We start from the raw sequence: 17,576 nt of genomic DNA on the forward strand, positions 1-17,576 counted from the left end.
GTTTTAAATATTGTCCTGACTCAATTTAGAGTATGCTGAATATTATCTTTTTTTTTTTTTTTCCCAACTCAAGGCCATTAAGAACATCACATTATGTTAAACTGTAATAAAATGATACCCTGTAGGAGGTACAGCGACCCTATGTCCCAGATTTCCTGGAAAAGTCCCAATTTGGAAAAGAAATTGGTTATAATAAAGCTTTTTTTTTTTTTTTTAAGCATACTTTGTGAAACTATTTCCTGATTTTTGGTTTGGAAAATGTTGTTACCATGTATCTATCTACCTCATATTATAGAATTTTCCCACACTATTGTATTCTTCCTCTCCCATCCACCTTCACTTCTAACTACCAACTGATGATTTCAGAGGGTATTTTATTTAGGGATGTATATAAGACCATCTGCTGCAGCATTAAATAGTCCTGGAACTTCCTCCTGGCTTTCTATGGTTTTGGCTGTGGTATTTTGTCACATATCCTTAAGTACAAGACAATGTGTGATATTTACAATATTAGTCCTTGAGATTTGTGAAAAAGTGGTGTTTGTTCTTGGAAAGACTTGTTCCTACATTAGTCTGGCTATCAGTTTCATAATTATTTCCTGTTTATCTGTTTTAGATGGTATGAGAAAAATCAAATATGTATACAGTGAGGTTTGCCCCACTTTCTCCATGGTAGCATTAATTCAAAGCAGGATCATAACAGATCTGAAAGTATCTTTTGGTAATGATTATTCTATTAGCATCATAAAGTTTAATACTTTTTTTTTTTCCTTTTAAGAATCAACTTACTTTCTGACAAAATGGTTGATAACCTCTTAGGAAGATGGAAATAAGCTTCTTGTGAAAATTTTGATAAATATATGAAACAACTGGGTGAACCAAATTTTGTTATACTTATATCAAATTTATTGGAGGTGGGATTCATTATAGCATAGTGCTAAGACTACTCAAAATTTGGATTCATCTTGAATTCCTAAATTCTCATTTTTAGTAATAACTAAATATTATTGAATATTTATTATTATAAAACACTGTCCTGGGCCCTGTTGGCATTACCAAGAAGTAAAGTTCCTTGCCCTGAACTATCTTTACTGGGGAATAAAGAAAAGAGGAAATTGAATAAAAATAAAGGATTTAAAGAACTGAAACAATAATAGAAGAGATTTCACATGACACTGAATGATTAATTTTTAAATTAACCATACAGACAATAATTATATTGGAGTTCAGAGAAGGCAGAAATAATTTAGACCTTTAAATGGATCTTGTGATAATGTGGTGTCAAATGTGGACCATGTAATAGCAATTTTCCTGCTTATCTATTCTCACAGATTTTGCCCAGGTTTTTTTAGTGGACACGTATAATAGCAAGAAGAGGCATTCTAATTCTTAAACAAATCTTAAGAGAGATGACCTTTTCATCTTTTTTTTTTTAACATAAAAGTTTAAGTTTAATCAAGAATGGTATATCTAATTTGGAACCATCATTACTTCTGAGCTGTAAGTGACCTCATTTATATTAATATACAACAAAATGAATTTTTTTTCTAAAGAAATTTTTTTGTCCACTTACTCCCTTTTTCTTCTTGAAATACTTTAAAATAAAAATCAAATTGAGCATCTAGTTGGTTCAGTGGATAGAATACCAAGAAAGACTCACCTTCCTGAGCTCAAATCTGACCTAAGACATTTACAGTTGGACCCTGGATAAGTCAGTTAACCCCTTTTACCTCAGTTTCTTCATTTGTAAAACAAGCTGGAGAAGGAAATGCCAAACCACTTCTGTATATTTGTCAACAGAAGCCCACATGGGATAACAAAGAGTTGGACACAACTGTGTAGTGTAGTGCCATGGGAAGAATATGGAATGACATTAGGTTGATGAGTGATAACAGAAAAGAAATCCTAGATAATTCTTGGAACACTATATGTTTCAGTTTTAGGCCTGGCTATATTGAGCAAGGTGTGGTATGTGTGCTTGCAAATGAAAAGGATGTGTCAATGTAATAAGATTTTATTCCAGAAAGAGAGTTAATAATCATCTGAAATGTCTGGAGAGGACCATTTTGTCTTCCCCAGAGACCAAGAGGAAGTAATCCAAGCTTGACTTTAAGAGTTATTCTGACTTCCAATAAGCTTTTGCTTTTCAACTATGAGCTGGCTCTCTTCTTTAGAATTTTCTGTGAATATTTTGGAATGCAAGTATCCATTCATATCTCGTTATGGCATTACTGTTTAATATAGAGATGACACCTAAAGAATCTATAATAATAATACTATCAAATAAGTTAATTATTCCTTTTACTAAATAAATAATCAGGTTGATTAATACTCACACTTATCTGTGATTTCCTTGTTTTGGGAGTCCCCACCAACAATACTGGCCACAATTTATACACGTCTTCTCATCTTATGAAACTTCTGACTTTATTTTCCCATAAGGTCACCAACACAAAAAGTCCAACAAATGTTCTGGAAGTATTCCTTGCTCTCTCCCATCATTAACAGTGGAATATTCTGGCTGTACACCCATCATCCCTTGCTCTTTTTGTGTGGCTAGCATCTTTTGTTCCTCTTCTATTGTAGTCTGCTTAATCTAAGAACCACCACTATAGTATTCTCAAACTATATTCATATTTAATTCTTCCGATACTGTTGTGCTTTATATAACAACACCGGTAGAATATTGACTTTAAAAAGACTGTTGCCTCAGTCAAATTAGATCAAGTTTAAGATCTCAGCTCAAAAAAGGCCCACTGTATACAGGGCCAAACCTAGTCTTTGTTTCCATGGTGATCTTGGACTCAATAAAAAATTTGCAATTTGTGGAAAATGATATTGTCTGTTCTACTATTTCTGTTTAACTCATTGTCTGTCTGTACTATTTGTCCAAGATATTTATACTGGGTTCTATGGCTGTCTATAGGCTTTTCAAAACCTGGGCAATGAATATTCTTCATTCACTTGGTGTTTACTGTGTGGTCACTCTTTTGAGTGATTACTAATCACTTCAGGAAGTCTCTGATATTTTTCCAGAATTTAGTAGAATTCCAATGTGATGTAACCAACACAATGTCACCCACAAAGAACATTTATAGGACCTCATTATCCAAAGAGGTCTGTGCTGGGTCTCTTTTATCACATTTATGAATGTCTCGTCACAATCATTTATCTTCCTGTTTTATTCTTTTCCTAATATTTATAATCAAGATGTTGTTGAAAAGGAGTGTTTTTCATGTTTCTCAAAGATTCTTGAATGATCTCAATGTGTGAATAGGAAACATCTTGTTGAAAAAGAGTCATTTGTAATATTTTTGCTGTATTGAATGAAATGCTTTTTCATAATCAACAAACAATGAGTATGATTGTATAATGCTGGAGAAACTGAGGCAAGATAGAGATTAGAGAGTTTTTACTATTTTATTTGGATTTCTTAGAGGGAGAGATTGTGCTGGGATCAAAAGAATCCATTTTTGATCCCAGAGCTGAATGAAATTTTCGTCTCAAAGAATCCAGCAGCGAGTGGATTATTGTACTCATTTATTATCATTGAGAACTCACTCATGACATGTGACATATGTCACATGAGAACTCATATATATATATATATATATATATATATATATATATATATAAAATCACACATAAATACACACACCTAACTCCAAGTTCAGGTAGCTAAACAAAGGCAGGAGGTGAAGTCCAAACTCTGGTGAGCGGGAATCTCCAGGTAGGGACCATCAATCTAGTTCTGACAGGTTGGGAGTAGGAACATAAATTCAAACAAATTGGGAGTTAAGGAGATGTCCAACTAGAGCCAGGAAGTCTGAAACTTAGAGTTACAAATAATGCCAATTAGGTATCTGAGCTAGAACATCTGGAGTCTTATTTTCTGGAGTGCCAGATCTCCACAGCCCTAATTATCTCAGTTCTAATGAGCAGAAAAGGGGGGTTGCAACCAGGGAAACTGAGACATAACAATTTAGGGAAACTGAGGCTGGATAATAAAAGGGAATTGTTGCACAACAATGGGACCTTATAATCTCTAAATCTTTCAGTCATTTCAGGAAAATGGCAAAAGTGCATTCATAGTTGAGTATTCCCTACTTACACATTCACTAAAGATGTCTTCAATTTATATATAGATGATTCCTTCTTTCTTTTCTCCTTCCTTCCTTCCTCCTTCCCTCCCTTCCTTCTTTCCTTCTTTCCTTCTTTCCTTCCTCATCCTTTTTTCCCTCCCTCCCTCCCTCTTTCCTCCTTCTTTTTCTCTATCCCTCCTTCTCTCCCTCTCTTCCCACCTTCCTTTTGTTTCTTTCTAATCTTCCCTTCTTTCCTTTTTTTCTTCCTTCTCTTCCCTTCTTCCTGTTCACATAAGGTGTCATATCATTACCTGTGGGTGCTTTGCCCAAAGGGATATAAATTTTTATTGCTCAAATCTCTCAAAATATCTTAGGGTTTATAGGCTACATTTCTTTCTTAAGGATCATGCCTTAAAACCAAATCACTCCATCTCTCAATGACTGGCTAACAACAGGTCCCAGGCAGAGCCTGGGTCATTATTTGGGGCTTGATTGGCTTGGAGTGAATGTCAATAGACATTATTTCTGTTTTGGTCAGAAACCCTGTAGATTCTGCCCTTCCCATTTTTTTTTTTAACTTTTTGATTAGGTCAAAAAGTCCATTCTCTGCCTCATTTCTTACTTATCCTTAATCACACTGATTGGGCATTGCCTCAGTCAAATCGAATCAAATTTAAGATTTCAGCTCAAAAAGGTCAAGGTCTCTCACTATATCCAGGTCCCACCCCAGTCATCCTGATCTAAATCTTGCCACTGGACCCAGAGGGATTCACAGAAAAAAGTAAGATTGGTGACCCTGAACAACCCTCCTTCACTTTAATCCAATTCACTTTCAGGTCACAGCATCTCTTCCCTGATGTTTCTTCTTTGAGAATGAAGAGCAAACAACACCCATTACAACAGATGATTCCCTCAAAGCTTTTTTATAGGTGAAAGAGTAAGCATATAGGTTAGCAGTTTTTTTAAAAACTAATTTGTTTGTCATTATTAATATGGTCTGAATTTTCCCCCAAATCTTTGCTATCTTTCTCTCCTTAAGTACCTTGCATGTTGATCCTTTAGCACTCTCATAATTGCATCTTCTCAAACACGTTTGTCCTCTCAGTATATTTGGTTCAGTCTCACAGATGCACTTGTCTATTAGATATCATGCCCTCTAGACATCTTAAACTCAGCATGTCCAAAACTGAATTAATTATCTTTCCCCCCAAATTATTCTTAGCTGCAAATTCTTTATCTTTGGAAGATGACATTTGTTTGATTCTGATTGTAGTACCTTGGTACTTAAATTTTATTTTTCAAGTTGCTAGCAACATATATATATATATATATAATATATACGCATATATATGTATATACCCATACATATATATGCGTATATATTATATATATATTTATGTATATGTTTCTAGGAATTTTCATTTTGGGATTTTTTTAGGAGATGATTAGTGCATTCTTTCTAAGATATCTAGGCTCTTATTTTTGGTCATGGAATTTAGATAGTACAATATTCTTAAATTTTTCTTCTTTATATATATTTTTAGATAAATTGTTTTTGATATCAGACACTTTATATTTTCTTCTGTCTTTTCACTCTTGACTTTAACAAATATTCCTTGTTTGAATCATTGGCTTCTGTTAGATTCCTTTTTTATTTTCTGTGTTTATTGCTTGAACAGGGCTTTGTAACTCATATACTTAGCTTCTAATCCCCCTTTTAATCTTTTTCATTTTTTTCTTCAACAGCTTTCATTTCATTTATAAAAAATATTTTAAGCTCCTAAAAACCTCTTTATTTCTTCAGGAAATTCCATTTATGTTTGTGCCTAATCTTTGTTTTAATCTGATGTTTTTGCTTATAGATGTTTTGGAGTCATTCTCTCTCTCTCTCTTTTTTTTTTTTTTTTTTTAAGTTTTCTATCTTAAACTTCTTTGCCACCATGATAATTCTTTAGGGTGCATTTCTTCTTCTTCTTTTTTTTAATTTAATGATTCTTCTATCTTACTTCCTGATTTCAGACTTGATGTTAATACTTGACTCTGCCTCACTTCTGGAAGGAAGGTCTGAGTGGGTATTTTTTTTTTATGGGTATTGAATATTGCCTTATCCCATGATCCAGGAACAGACTGGACATCTGAGAACTTTCAGTGCTTTCTTTTCTCTAAAATTTAACTTCATTCAGTACCATTACTCAGTCTACTTATAAAGATAATTAGGAAAAAAGGGAAAAAACTATATGTTCTAAATTGTTCATAGCAACTCTCTTTGTGGTAGCAATGAACTGGAAATTTCAGGGATACCTATTGATTGGTGAATGACTGAACCAGTTGTGGTATATGATTGTGATAGAATACTACTGTGCTATAAGAAATGATGAGCTCAATGATTTTAGAAAAATATGGAAGTTGCATGTAATGAGAAAGAACAAAATAGCAGAACCAAGAAAACATTTTATACAGTCACAGTAATATTCTGAAATGAGTTTGAGTGAATGTTATTTTAAATATTATAAATACCCAAATTAACTATAATGAACATATGATGGAAGATGCTATTTTCATCCAGAGAAAGAACTGATAAATAGAAATAGAAAAGAATAATTTTATCTTACACACACATACCTGTTTGGATCTAATTTTAGCTATATCTAGGATGAGGAGTTAGGGAAAAAAAAGAAATTTATATTATAATTTTGTTGTATATTTGAAAGAAATAGCAAATTGTATATAGGACATTTTTACTTTCATGTACTATCATCTTTTTATTGTACTATGTTATAGAAATTCTTGTTTTATCCCATAAATTAAAATTAAACTTAAAAAAATTTTATTTTTTAATTTATATAATAAAACCAAGCATTTTCATAATAGTATAATTTAAATAATATTGCACATGAAACTGCAAATCTATTACATAAAACTTGCTATTGCTTTTAAAACATAATTAAGTTACACATGAATTTCTTTCTTTTTTTTCTTTCATACCTCCTACCCATAGAAGTGGCTACTATCAGATCCAAATATGTAAATAAATATGTAAAATCATTCTTTTTCTATTTATCAGTTCTTTCTGCATATGCAGATAGCATCTTCCTCTAGTAATTAGTTAACTAATAGTTAATTAGGGTATTTATACTAATCAAAATGAATTAATCACTCAAAGTTGTTTTTAAAACAATATTGCTATTATTGTCTACAGCATTTTTTTTATTTTGTTCATTTCATTTTCACTTTTGTGCAAGTCAAACCATGTTTTGTTCTTTTCTTTTTCTTTTCTTTATTTCTTTTTTTTCCCCTTCAGCAATTGGGGTTAAGTGATTTGTCCAGGGTCACACAGCTAGGAAGAGTTAAATGTCTGAGACTAGACTTAAACTAAGGTCCTCCTGACTGCAGGGCTGGTGCTCTATCCACTGCTCCACCTAGCTGCCCCCATAATCCATCTTTTTCTAAAGTCATTGAGCTCACCATTTCTTATAGCACAGTAGTATTCTATCATAATTATATACCACAACTTGTTCAGACAATATTATTTAATTTTGTATTGGAAATCCTAACAATGGCAAAAAAGAGAATAAAACAAAATAGAAGTAATCAGAATCGGAAACAAAGTAATAAAACTATCTGTATTTGCAGACGGTATGATGATATACTTGGAAAATTGCAAAGACTCAATTAAAAAGTCAGTTGAAACTATTAATTTTTAGCAGAGTATAAAGTATATTCACACAAATCATCAGCATTCCAATATATTGTAAACAAAACCTAGCAAGAAGAGATGATAAGAACTATCTCATTTAAAATACTCTGGACAGTCTAGAATAACTGGGAGTATACCTGCTAAAACAAACCCAAGAACTATATAAACAAAATTATAAAAAAAATTATACAAATGAAATCAGTTTTAAATAATTGGAAAAATTTTAATTGTTCATAGATAGGCAAAGCCAATATAATAAAAATGTCAATTTTACTAAACCAATATTCAGTGTCAATCCAATTAAATAATCAATTTTTTATACTAAATTAGAAAAAAATAGCAAAATTCATTTGAAAAAAACAAAAAAAAATCAAGAATATTAAAGGAACCAATGAAAAAAAATGTAAAGGAACATTCAGCAGTACCAGATCTTAAACTATATTATAAGACAGCAATTATCACAACTATTTGATATTGGATAAGAAATAGAAACAAAGATGAATAGAACAGAATAAACATACAATTTACAGCAGCAAATATAGTAACCTTGTATTTTATAAATGTAAAGACAAGATTTGGCATAAAAATTCATAATTTGGTAAAAATTACTGGAAAACTGGAAATCAATCTGGCAGAAATTGAGCATAGAGCAATCTCTTTCCATGTTTTCAAAATGGCATGCTAAAGGGCAAAGTTTGATAGCTGCCTCCCTGGCCAGAACTCTTCAAATTTCTGAACTGAGTTTGGGTCTGTGCAATTCCTGATTGCAACTGGATTCAGTTCTTATTAATTTGAAAGCACTGCTGATTGAGAGCAACAGAATTTCAGGTTCCTCATTGGTCTGGGATTTATGTCCTGATTATTCTTCTGTAAACTGGGTTACCTTTACCTGCTGGAACTAATATCCCACTATGTTACCAGTATATATGCCACTGCTACTATTTGAATTTGGACTTCTTCCTTTTTAGACCCACTGTCCTGGGGTCTCTCTACCTAGCAACAGCTATTCTTGGGAACGGATAGGATACAGGTACCAGCTGTTCTAGATCTTTTATCTTTATAGAACAAAGCTATCATTTAGAACTTGACCCTCAACTGGTGCCCCAGCATAGGAGTGGTGATGCCCTAATATGGATCTGATAGAACCCTATATAGGTTTGGGACCTGTTCTTGCCTTGGTTCATAATTTTCCTTGGGCATTGGGCTACTATTCACATTGTAGACTCTGTACCAGCTCTATTTCTAGTGTATAAAGACCTCTGTCCTTCTCTCTGGGGTAACTAGGGCTGACAAATTGTGACTTTTTCCTCAATTTCGCTATCAAGATTACATCTGGTACATTTTGCAAATCTGTTTGGGGGAGTATTTTGAGTGGGAGTATTTTATATTGCTTCCTGCTATTCTGTCCTGCCCATTTTCCTCTGTACTTTTTAAGGATGAAATAATCAAAATAGCATGTATTAATAGTTAAATTAGCATTTGTAAATAATCTGAAAATTACAGAATTCTTGGTCGTTTCCATATCACTATAGATAAGGAAGGGGTATTACACAGAAGTGAGGACCCCTTTGGATTTTTATTTATTTAATGATCAAAAAACAACTGACTGAGCTCATGGTAGAGAATCTCTTTAAATTTAACTGGACAAGTTTTTGAGCAGAACACATATCCTGTTGCCAAGATATTATTCTAAGCCTTTCCTGCTTGGCAGAATCTGCTTGAGCTTATGCTTTATTGGCATATATCCTTTGAAACCAAAAGGTCACTTATAGGTTACAATGAAATTGGACAAGGGTCTTTATGGAGGATTCTATATTTACTTTCAAAAAGTCAAATATTTAAGTTCAGGATGTGAGAGATGTATATGAATCATACATAATTTTTCCATCATAAGGATGTGTATGAGTATCTTAGGGGTTTGGGAGCCAATTGATAGTTTTCTCAAGTCAGAGACTTATTATTTCCTATACTACATTCCAGTAATATCAAATCTCTTTAGGCATTAACCAATGAAATTTAGCTATTTAAAGCATAACACTGTTTAACAGTTCAAAGAAATTCTTACTTGTCAACAATATTAAAAAACAATATTATTTGTTTTCTAGGAGTGGAATTAGCTACCAGGAAACTGAGTAATCTAACAAAACTTGTTATGACCATCAGTACGGAAGGGGATTTAATTTACCATCAAGACCAAAAACATCTTTAAAAATAATGAAATCTCTTTTAAGCTGGGAGAGGAGTTTGAAGAACCGACAACAGATGACCAAAAAACCAAGGTGAGGTCAAAAACTTTCTTCTTGAAGACTCTTGGGCAAATATTAAAAAAATATACAATAGTCTATTAAGTGAACAGTTAAGCAGTCAATAAAGAAGACAAACTATTAATATTAAGTAGTGTAAAAATTTTTAAGACTACCATTCTAAAAAAATGGTCAAGATTATAATTCCAAGATAATTGTTTTTATATTCTTTTATCTTCTACTTTGTACCATCTTTCTATTCTTGGAATTATATTGAGTAGAATGAGTTAACAAATAACCTTGGTTGAAGGTACAAGGTTGTGGAACAGTATTCTCTGAGATATATGTATATTATATAATATGTTATATTATTATTTAATACTTAATATGAAATTATAACATGTATCAATAACAATAGGACTTAAATGTAGCAAAGCTTAAATGTGGGAGAGCTCAAACCTGATATAATTGCATAGTTTGAAGAGCAAAAGAGACTAAACACTTTATTTTCAAAGATTCTGGGACGGGGGAAAGTGGGGCATGTGACTATGAGAGGTACAATAGAAATTTTATTATCTCAATTTTGCTGATGAAGGAACCGAGGCAGATGCTTTTTCCAGGATTCCATAGCTAGTAAATGTCTAAGAATTTAGAATCACATTTTTCTGACACCTGGTCCAACATTCTATCCACTATGTCACCAGGCTGCCTAACCATGTACACATCTGCCAATGTAGGATGTGTGTCTATATTATATATCTATATGTATATATAAAACATAACCTATAACATATATCTGCACATATGTGTATATATGTGTCTAGTAAACATAGTAATGTGGTGTGTTTATACATGTACATATAAAAATATATATACACACATATATGATATATACATATATCTAAGTATATGTGTCTATTATACATAGCAATGTTGTATATGTATGTGAGATAACTACTTAATGGATTCAAGTCTTGTCTCTGCAACAGTGTTTCTGTGACCCTTAGAAAATTATCAGCCTTAATATCAGTTGCCCCAAGGCAAACACTCTAAATTGCAGAGGAGTTGCCTTTCCTAAATTATAGTTGTAATTTTTTCAAATATAAATACGTATTTATATATGAAAATACATGTAGATATTTAGTATCTTTTTTTTTTTTTTTTTTTTTTTTTAGGAAAGTGCCATGAATGATGTTACTTGCACTTGAATAGTTGAAAAAAAATGTGAAGAAACTCAGTCTTAAGCCACATTTAACATCAAACAATGGTATCCATACTTCTGAGGACATTCAATAAAACTCCAAAGCAGAATGCTATGACAGTGAAAACTCTTAAACTCTGAACAAAAGTCAACAACTTTGGTTATCATGTCAGATTTCCCTGTAGTCAAGGAAGTATTTTAAATGGTTATAAATAAAGCAGACTGCTATAATTTCCTTCATATCAGGACTGATGAAAAAACATTGTTCTTGATTAATTTCAACTTTGATCACTTTGATCACTTGGGGGAAGCAGAATGTTTTCTAAAGGGATCCTTTGTCAGCCAGGAAAATTCAATACAATCTTTGGCAGAATGGAAAAGTAATGTCGATTTCTTTTTAAACAAGTAAAGACACAGACTTCAAGGAGAAGGTGAGGGGAAGAAAGGAATATTTTCAGAATTATACCCATGGACTCATAGTTAAACATGATCCAAGAAAGTTTTAGGGAAAAAAATAACAGTGAATAATAAAAGCTAACAAAGGAACAGAGAACTTTGGTTTTTTATTATATTTTTTAAAAAGTAGTATTTTATATACAGAAATAACTTTCAAGATCAAGTATATCAAACCCTTCATTCCTAAAATGCTAACATAAAATTAGGTGACTGTATAAAATTTGTAGTAGGTTGTTTTCTTATACATGTAACATTGACTTTTGTCTATAGGGTAGATTTATGAAGTAGAGCCTACATTTATAATAATTGTGCTCCTAGAAGAGTAGTTATGAAATGACATGCTTATGGCCTTGGTAGAGAACATGATTTTCTTAAAATGAATTAACTGGAAGTTATGCTTCCAGCCAGAAACTAAGAAAGTTCTTCCTCTTCTATGTGACTCTCTTTTTTTTTTTTTTTTTTTTTTTTTTTTTTATTTAATAGCCTTTTACTATGTGACTCTCATTGAGCATTCATGTCACAGACAAATGACACAACAATTTATGAAAAATAATATTAATTCTAACACATTTAACATAAATTCTAACATTTAACATAAACATAAACATGTTTAACATATAAAATGTTGATATAAAAATATCATCGGAAGTCATCATAATTTCATAATTAGATACAATTAACCAGAAATAAGGCCAGGGTGGAGAATAGTTGAGTAGTGGGAGCTTCTGCTCTTGGAGTCAATATTCTCTATAAAAAGTCACATACCTTTCAACTTGTCAATTTAGAATCATCTTCATGATCTTAAGGAAAGACACTACAGACATGGTAGCCACTGGTGTCTGTCATGGTCACCTTATCATAACAGTAATGTTTTTACCATTCTCTTCTTCTTCTCTTCCTCCTCTCCTAGTTCTTGGGAGTCCCCCAAACTCCTGTGATAGTCTTTATGTGAAATAAACCTCTGCTTTTCTATCCTTGGGCTGGAGCCAGCTTAAGGTAGTTTCTTCTTTTCTGAAACTGGGGAGAATTACAAATCCCATATGTAGCAGTGATGACCTTGGCCCTCATTGCCAAAAGTCCAGGTATGTTGCTTTTTATTACATTTTACTCTCAGGGTAATTCAGTATCCTTAGAATGATGAGGTCCTGAATGGTGTTTTGGACTAAGAGAAACTAAAGAATTGATCCCTGAAACAAGCAGGCAGAAGGCTCTGATAGAGATCAGTTTAACTCCTTCAGCTCCTTTGGAAAGGTGGTCCAGTCTGAAATCCAAATTATATCAAACTCCTGAGATCCACCCTCTGTAGAAATCCCAGTCATGTTCCTGAAGTTAAATTTTCCCTATACAATCTACTTGGGGGCCATTCCATAGCTGCTACCCTCCTTTGGGTAATCCCCCACAGCACAATACCTTGAGAGGTTTTTCTCCTTACCTCTTCTCCCCTAAGCCACATGGTATCTTTTTTAACTCCGCTATGCTTCTTAACTCCACTTCTCCTCCTTACAGCTAACTAACTCTTTTAGGGTGCTAAGTCCCTTTCAGGGTTTAGTCTGCCAGTCAAGATCATGCCCCCAACTTCATAGGGTGCTCTCTTTCTACTGAGTAATTGTGAGTTCCATTGAAGAATTTGTCTTTCATATGCTCTTCTACTCTCTTTCATATTTACCATTCTCAATGTCTATTGTCTCCCTTCATTTTGTCTGCAATCTACGTGATTAGTAGAATAAATTTTATTTGGAAATATTTTAAATGATTAACTTGTTTGATTTTGGTTGTGGAATCATCAAAGAATAATTGCCACCCAATTTTTTAAAACAGTGCCAAATGACTATTTTTAGGGAAATTTTCTAACAATATTATAGCTATTCTAAACTTTCTTTCCAGAATTATATTTTCATAAATAAAAAAAAGAAATTAAGTTCATTTTCAAATATTCATTATTAAGACCACAATTATTTAAAAGACAAGAATATATAAAAAGATACAATCTACTGTGGTTGACACAGATTCTTTTAAACCAATAAATAGCATTACTGCTCAGAAAATTCCTGAACATTTAAATTGATTTGAGCTGATTCAGAAAACACCACTTGTTTCCCTCCTGAGAATGTAAATTCCTTGAGGATGGTAATGTTTTTTATTTTTGTCTTTGTATTCCTAGTACTTAGTACAGTGCTTGGCACAAAGAAAGGGCTTAAATGCTTAAATTTTAAAATTTGTCCATATATGATGAAATGGAATCCCAGAGAATTATAGTAATTTGTCTGTGGTTTCATAGCTATCAAATGGCAGAACTGTGAGCAAATCCAGGTCTTCTGAGTACAAGATCATCAAATTTTTTCACTGTTCTAAGACTGAGCAACTTCTTCAGGCTTACAAAGTTAGGAAGAATAGAAGGCAGAACTGGAATTTACTTCTTTTGATTTCAAGACCTGTGTTTTTCCCATTCTATTATTGTTGGCTTTCATTTTCAAAGAGGACAAAATGACATCACTGTGTTAGAGTCAAGTTATAGTATGTCTCACTATGGTGAAGTATAGGTCTGATCAGTCCTATAGGAACTTAGAATACTTTTTCATAGAACAGGCACAGATCGTCTCTATGAACATTTGAAGTGGATTCTCTAATTTTATGCATTTTACATTTTTTCTGAGTTACTTCAATTCAGCTTTACTCTTAGAGCACAACACCTTCTGTGATGAGGTCATACCATATTGGGTGGTCCTATGCCAGTGTACTCCATGTTATGTAATCAGTTCTAAAGTTGTTAAGAAAGATCTTCAAAGTGTCCTTGTATTACTTTTTCTTATCACCAGATGAGTGATTGCCCTCCACCCCAAGACTTCCCCCCCTACTTTATAGAACAGGATAATAAATTATCTGAACAATCCAAGTAATGGGTACAGAATTGAACCTGAGTAGCAGTTTTAAACATATTTCCATGATGACAGATATCAGAATGGGCAATGTTAGGAAGCAGAATCCTATAGCTAGATGGTTCTCCAAATTTAAAATGAATATGATCTACAAACTTTTGTTTGGGGGATCCAATTAAACCTGGATTTACAAACTTTCATGATTCAAGATCATTTTTTCAATCAGTTTTAGCCTTAAGCAGTAAGAAAACATTCGCTTAGCTGCTGCTTTTCTGAGTTAAAACAAAATTTTGTTCCTCACTCAGATTCAATTCGTTAGCATTTGTTTCTACTACATACCTTACTGATAAAAAGGAGTAGTTACTCAATCTTTTAAAATTGATGGAAAAAGAGTGTAAAGAGAGCAAATACTTGAAGAAAGGTTGGGGCTGGGATTTTAAAGGCTGATTTTTCTCTAGTTCCTGCCCCTGTTTTTCCATTTCTAGTTCTTGCATCCTTTCTCTTGTCTTTCCTTTTCTCATAGAAAATGTATAAAGCAACATAGTTGATGTGCTCAATAAGCATACTATACCATCTAGGATATTGGTGATAGATAGAGACAGGTATAGGTGGTAGGTGATAGGTATAGATAATACTTGCTATTCTTAGTTCCCAACTTTTTAGTTGACCTTGGTTAAATCTTTCAGCTTAATTTCTAACTTGGTCTCTACAGTGGTCAAAATTCCATCCCAAGAGGCCACTTTGGCTTGGTGTTATATGGGCTATGAATTTATCTCATTTGAGACATGGGTGGTCTGCACTCTAAAGAATTAAAGATACAGAACACATAATAAACCTCCCCAGTTTAAAAGCTAATGAAAGGCAGGAATGGGGGGAGGGGGGAGTTATAGCTAGCGATCACCTTTCTTCTTATCTGTAAAATAATCTGACTCTATTATAAAAATGAGGAGTTTTATATAATGCACAGCAAAATTTTTAAGTTTAAAATACACATTAGCTCAAAAGTTATACTAAATTGATTTCTACTTCACTTTAATTTTCAAAACTCCAATCTATACAATTACATTTTCTAAGGCTTATATCAGTAGGATTGCTTTTCTCTTCTAAAAGTAAAACCACGAGCCAATTATTCTGGGAAGGGTGCTCTTATCACCCTTAAAACATTTTTAAAGAAAGTTAATCCTTACATTCCCCAACCTGGCCACAGGTCAGGAAAGTAAAAGGAAAAGAAAGGTCATTTTGAAAACTTAAAGGTTTACTAGAGCAGTTAACAAGACACACAGATTCTCTGACAAACCTTTCATTTTAAACTGTGCACAGGATTGCATTCATATAGATTCAGAGAACTGACAAACAGAGGCACAGTTAAATACACGAACAGACCCATGGTTTTGAAATAGTGGACAGATAGAAAACATTCAGAGGAACGTGATAGTGACTTTGGGAAAATGGTCCTACTCTCAGTTTGAGTTACTACCTCTCTCAGTCACATATAAAATTTTCCTTAAACATACTTTAGTGGGTACACAAGAAAGATCTTTTTTTTTAGGTAAAATTCTGGAACCCACATACTTTAGAAATATAGATTATTCCAATTCTTGAGTTTCTACTTCAGGTCTTTCATGTTTTCTGAGAAATGCTTTTTTAGTTTCATTTTCTATCTTTTCAGATTCTAATTGGCCTTATCCTCCCTGGAGGAGAAATATTTTAGATTCTTCCTCCTCCTTTCCAATTTTGATATTTTTAAATGTTTTCCTTAAGTGATGAAGGCATAGATTCTGTTTCCCTCTTAATGGTTTCTAGCAGTCATTGATTATAGTATTTCCATTCAGGGTGTTTGAATTTTTGGCCCTACCTTATGGAAGGACATTTTAAAATAGTTAATTTTATCTTTACCGAAGGATCCTCATTCTGGTTAACAGTTTTGGAGAATCAAGTCCTAGAACTTGCAAGCATTTAAATTGTATTGCCCTTAAGAGCCCTGATAAAGTGGAACCTGAATTTGTCCATTGGTCTTACTGGTATTCTCAATTAAAGAGGCAACTCAAGCAAAAATGGTGGGAATATGGATTCAAATGGGACTAGATATTTATTGGACACAAGAAGCCAGTGCTGGTATGAGGACATCTAGAAGCTTTCCCAGGATCAGGGAAGATGTAATCTCTGATGAACCCCACTGCTACTACCATTATTGTTAGTCCTGAAATAAATCAAATTCATAAGTGAAAAAAGGCATCTTTAATAGAGACAGAGTCATAAGAGCCTGAATCACTCATATATCCGAGTACATGAATGTTCATCAAGTGAATATAGAGCAAAGCTTTTGTACTTTCAGGAAGAAGAAGATGTGGGAGTATTTATTATATGAGGAGCAAGATTTGGTCATGAGGCTCCATCTGCCCTTAGCAATCCAAGCAAGAAAAGCCACTTCATTCTAGTTATTTTGTTCTTCATGATCTAACTCATCATTAATCTCAATGAAAGAGACAAGAATATTTGGTGGATGTGGCTAGACCAATACAGTTTCTGTTTAGAGGAAAAGAGATTCCAATCTGGGGTCCTCTAAACAACCTAACTGAGCCTCAAGAATAGGAATGCAAAAATATCACTAGGATTGTTTAGAGGGAAGAGGAAACTTCTCTCACTGTCACGATGACCTTTTGACAAAAAATTTAACAAAAATATACTTGTTATTAATTTTTCCTGTCATTACCAATGTGCTATGCATGGGTTATAAAGGAAAACACACAATTGTACTAAAGCCCAGAATGGCCTATAGCTTAATGCACTCTATTTTGTTTGGATATTTAGCATTTAATATATGTCACATATGTGTGTGTTTTCATCATTTGGTTTTTGTAGCAATGACATGTGAAGGTTACTTTTAAAATTGGTCCATCTCTACACACCAAAGAGGAGAAAAGTGATGAGGTATTCAGTATCAGTATTAATTCTCATCCATCTTTGCTCTAAGTTCTGGTCAAGAATGATGGCAGAACCATCAGATTTGATGAACTGGAT

At 33.1% G+C, this 17,576-nt stretch overlaps 1 pseudogene; it reads left to right on the plus strand.

Annotated features, from left to right (window-relative positions):
• The first annotated feature begins 800 nt into the window (after window positions 1–800).
• LOC116421285 lies at window positions 801–11,755 on the plus strand (annotated as a pseudogene).
• The last annotated feature ends 5,821 nt before the right edge of the window (window positions 11,756–17,576 follow it).

The sequence above is a fragment of the Sarcophilus harrisii genome, chromosome 1 (assembly GCF_902635505.1).
Source record: "Sarcophilus harrisii chromosome 1, mSarHar1.11, whole genome shotgun sequence".
In the NCBI taxonomy this organism is placed as follows: domain Eukaryota; kingdom Metazoa; phylum Chordata; class Mammalia; order Dasyuromorphia; family Dasyuridae; genus Sarcophilus; species Sarcophilus harrisii.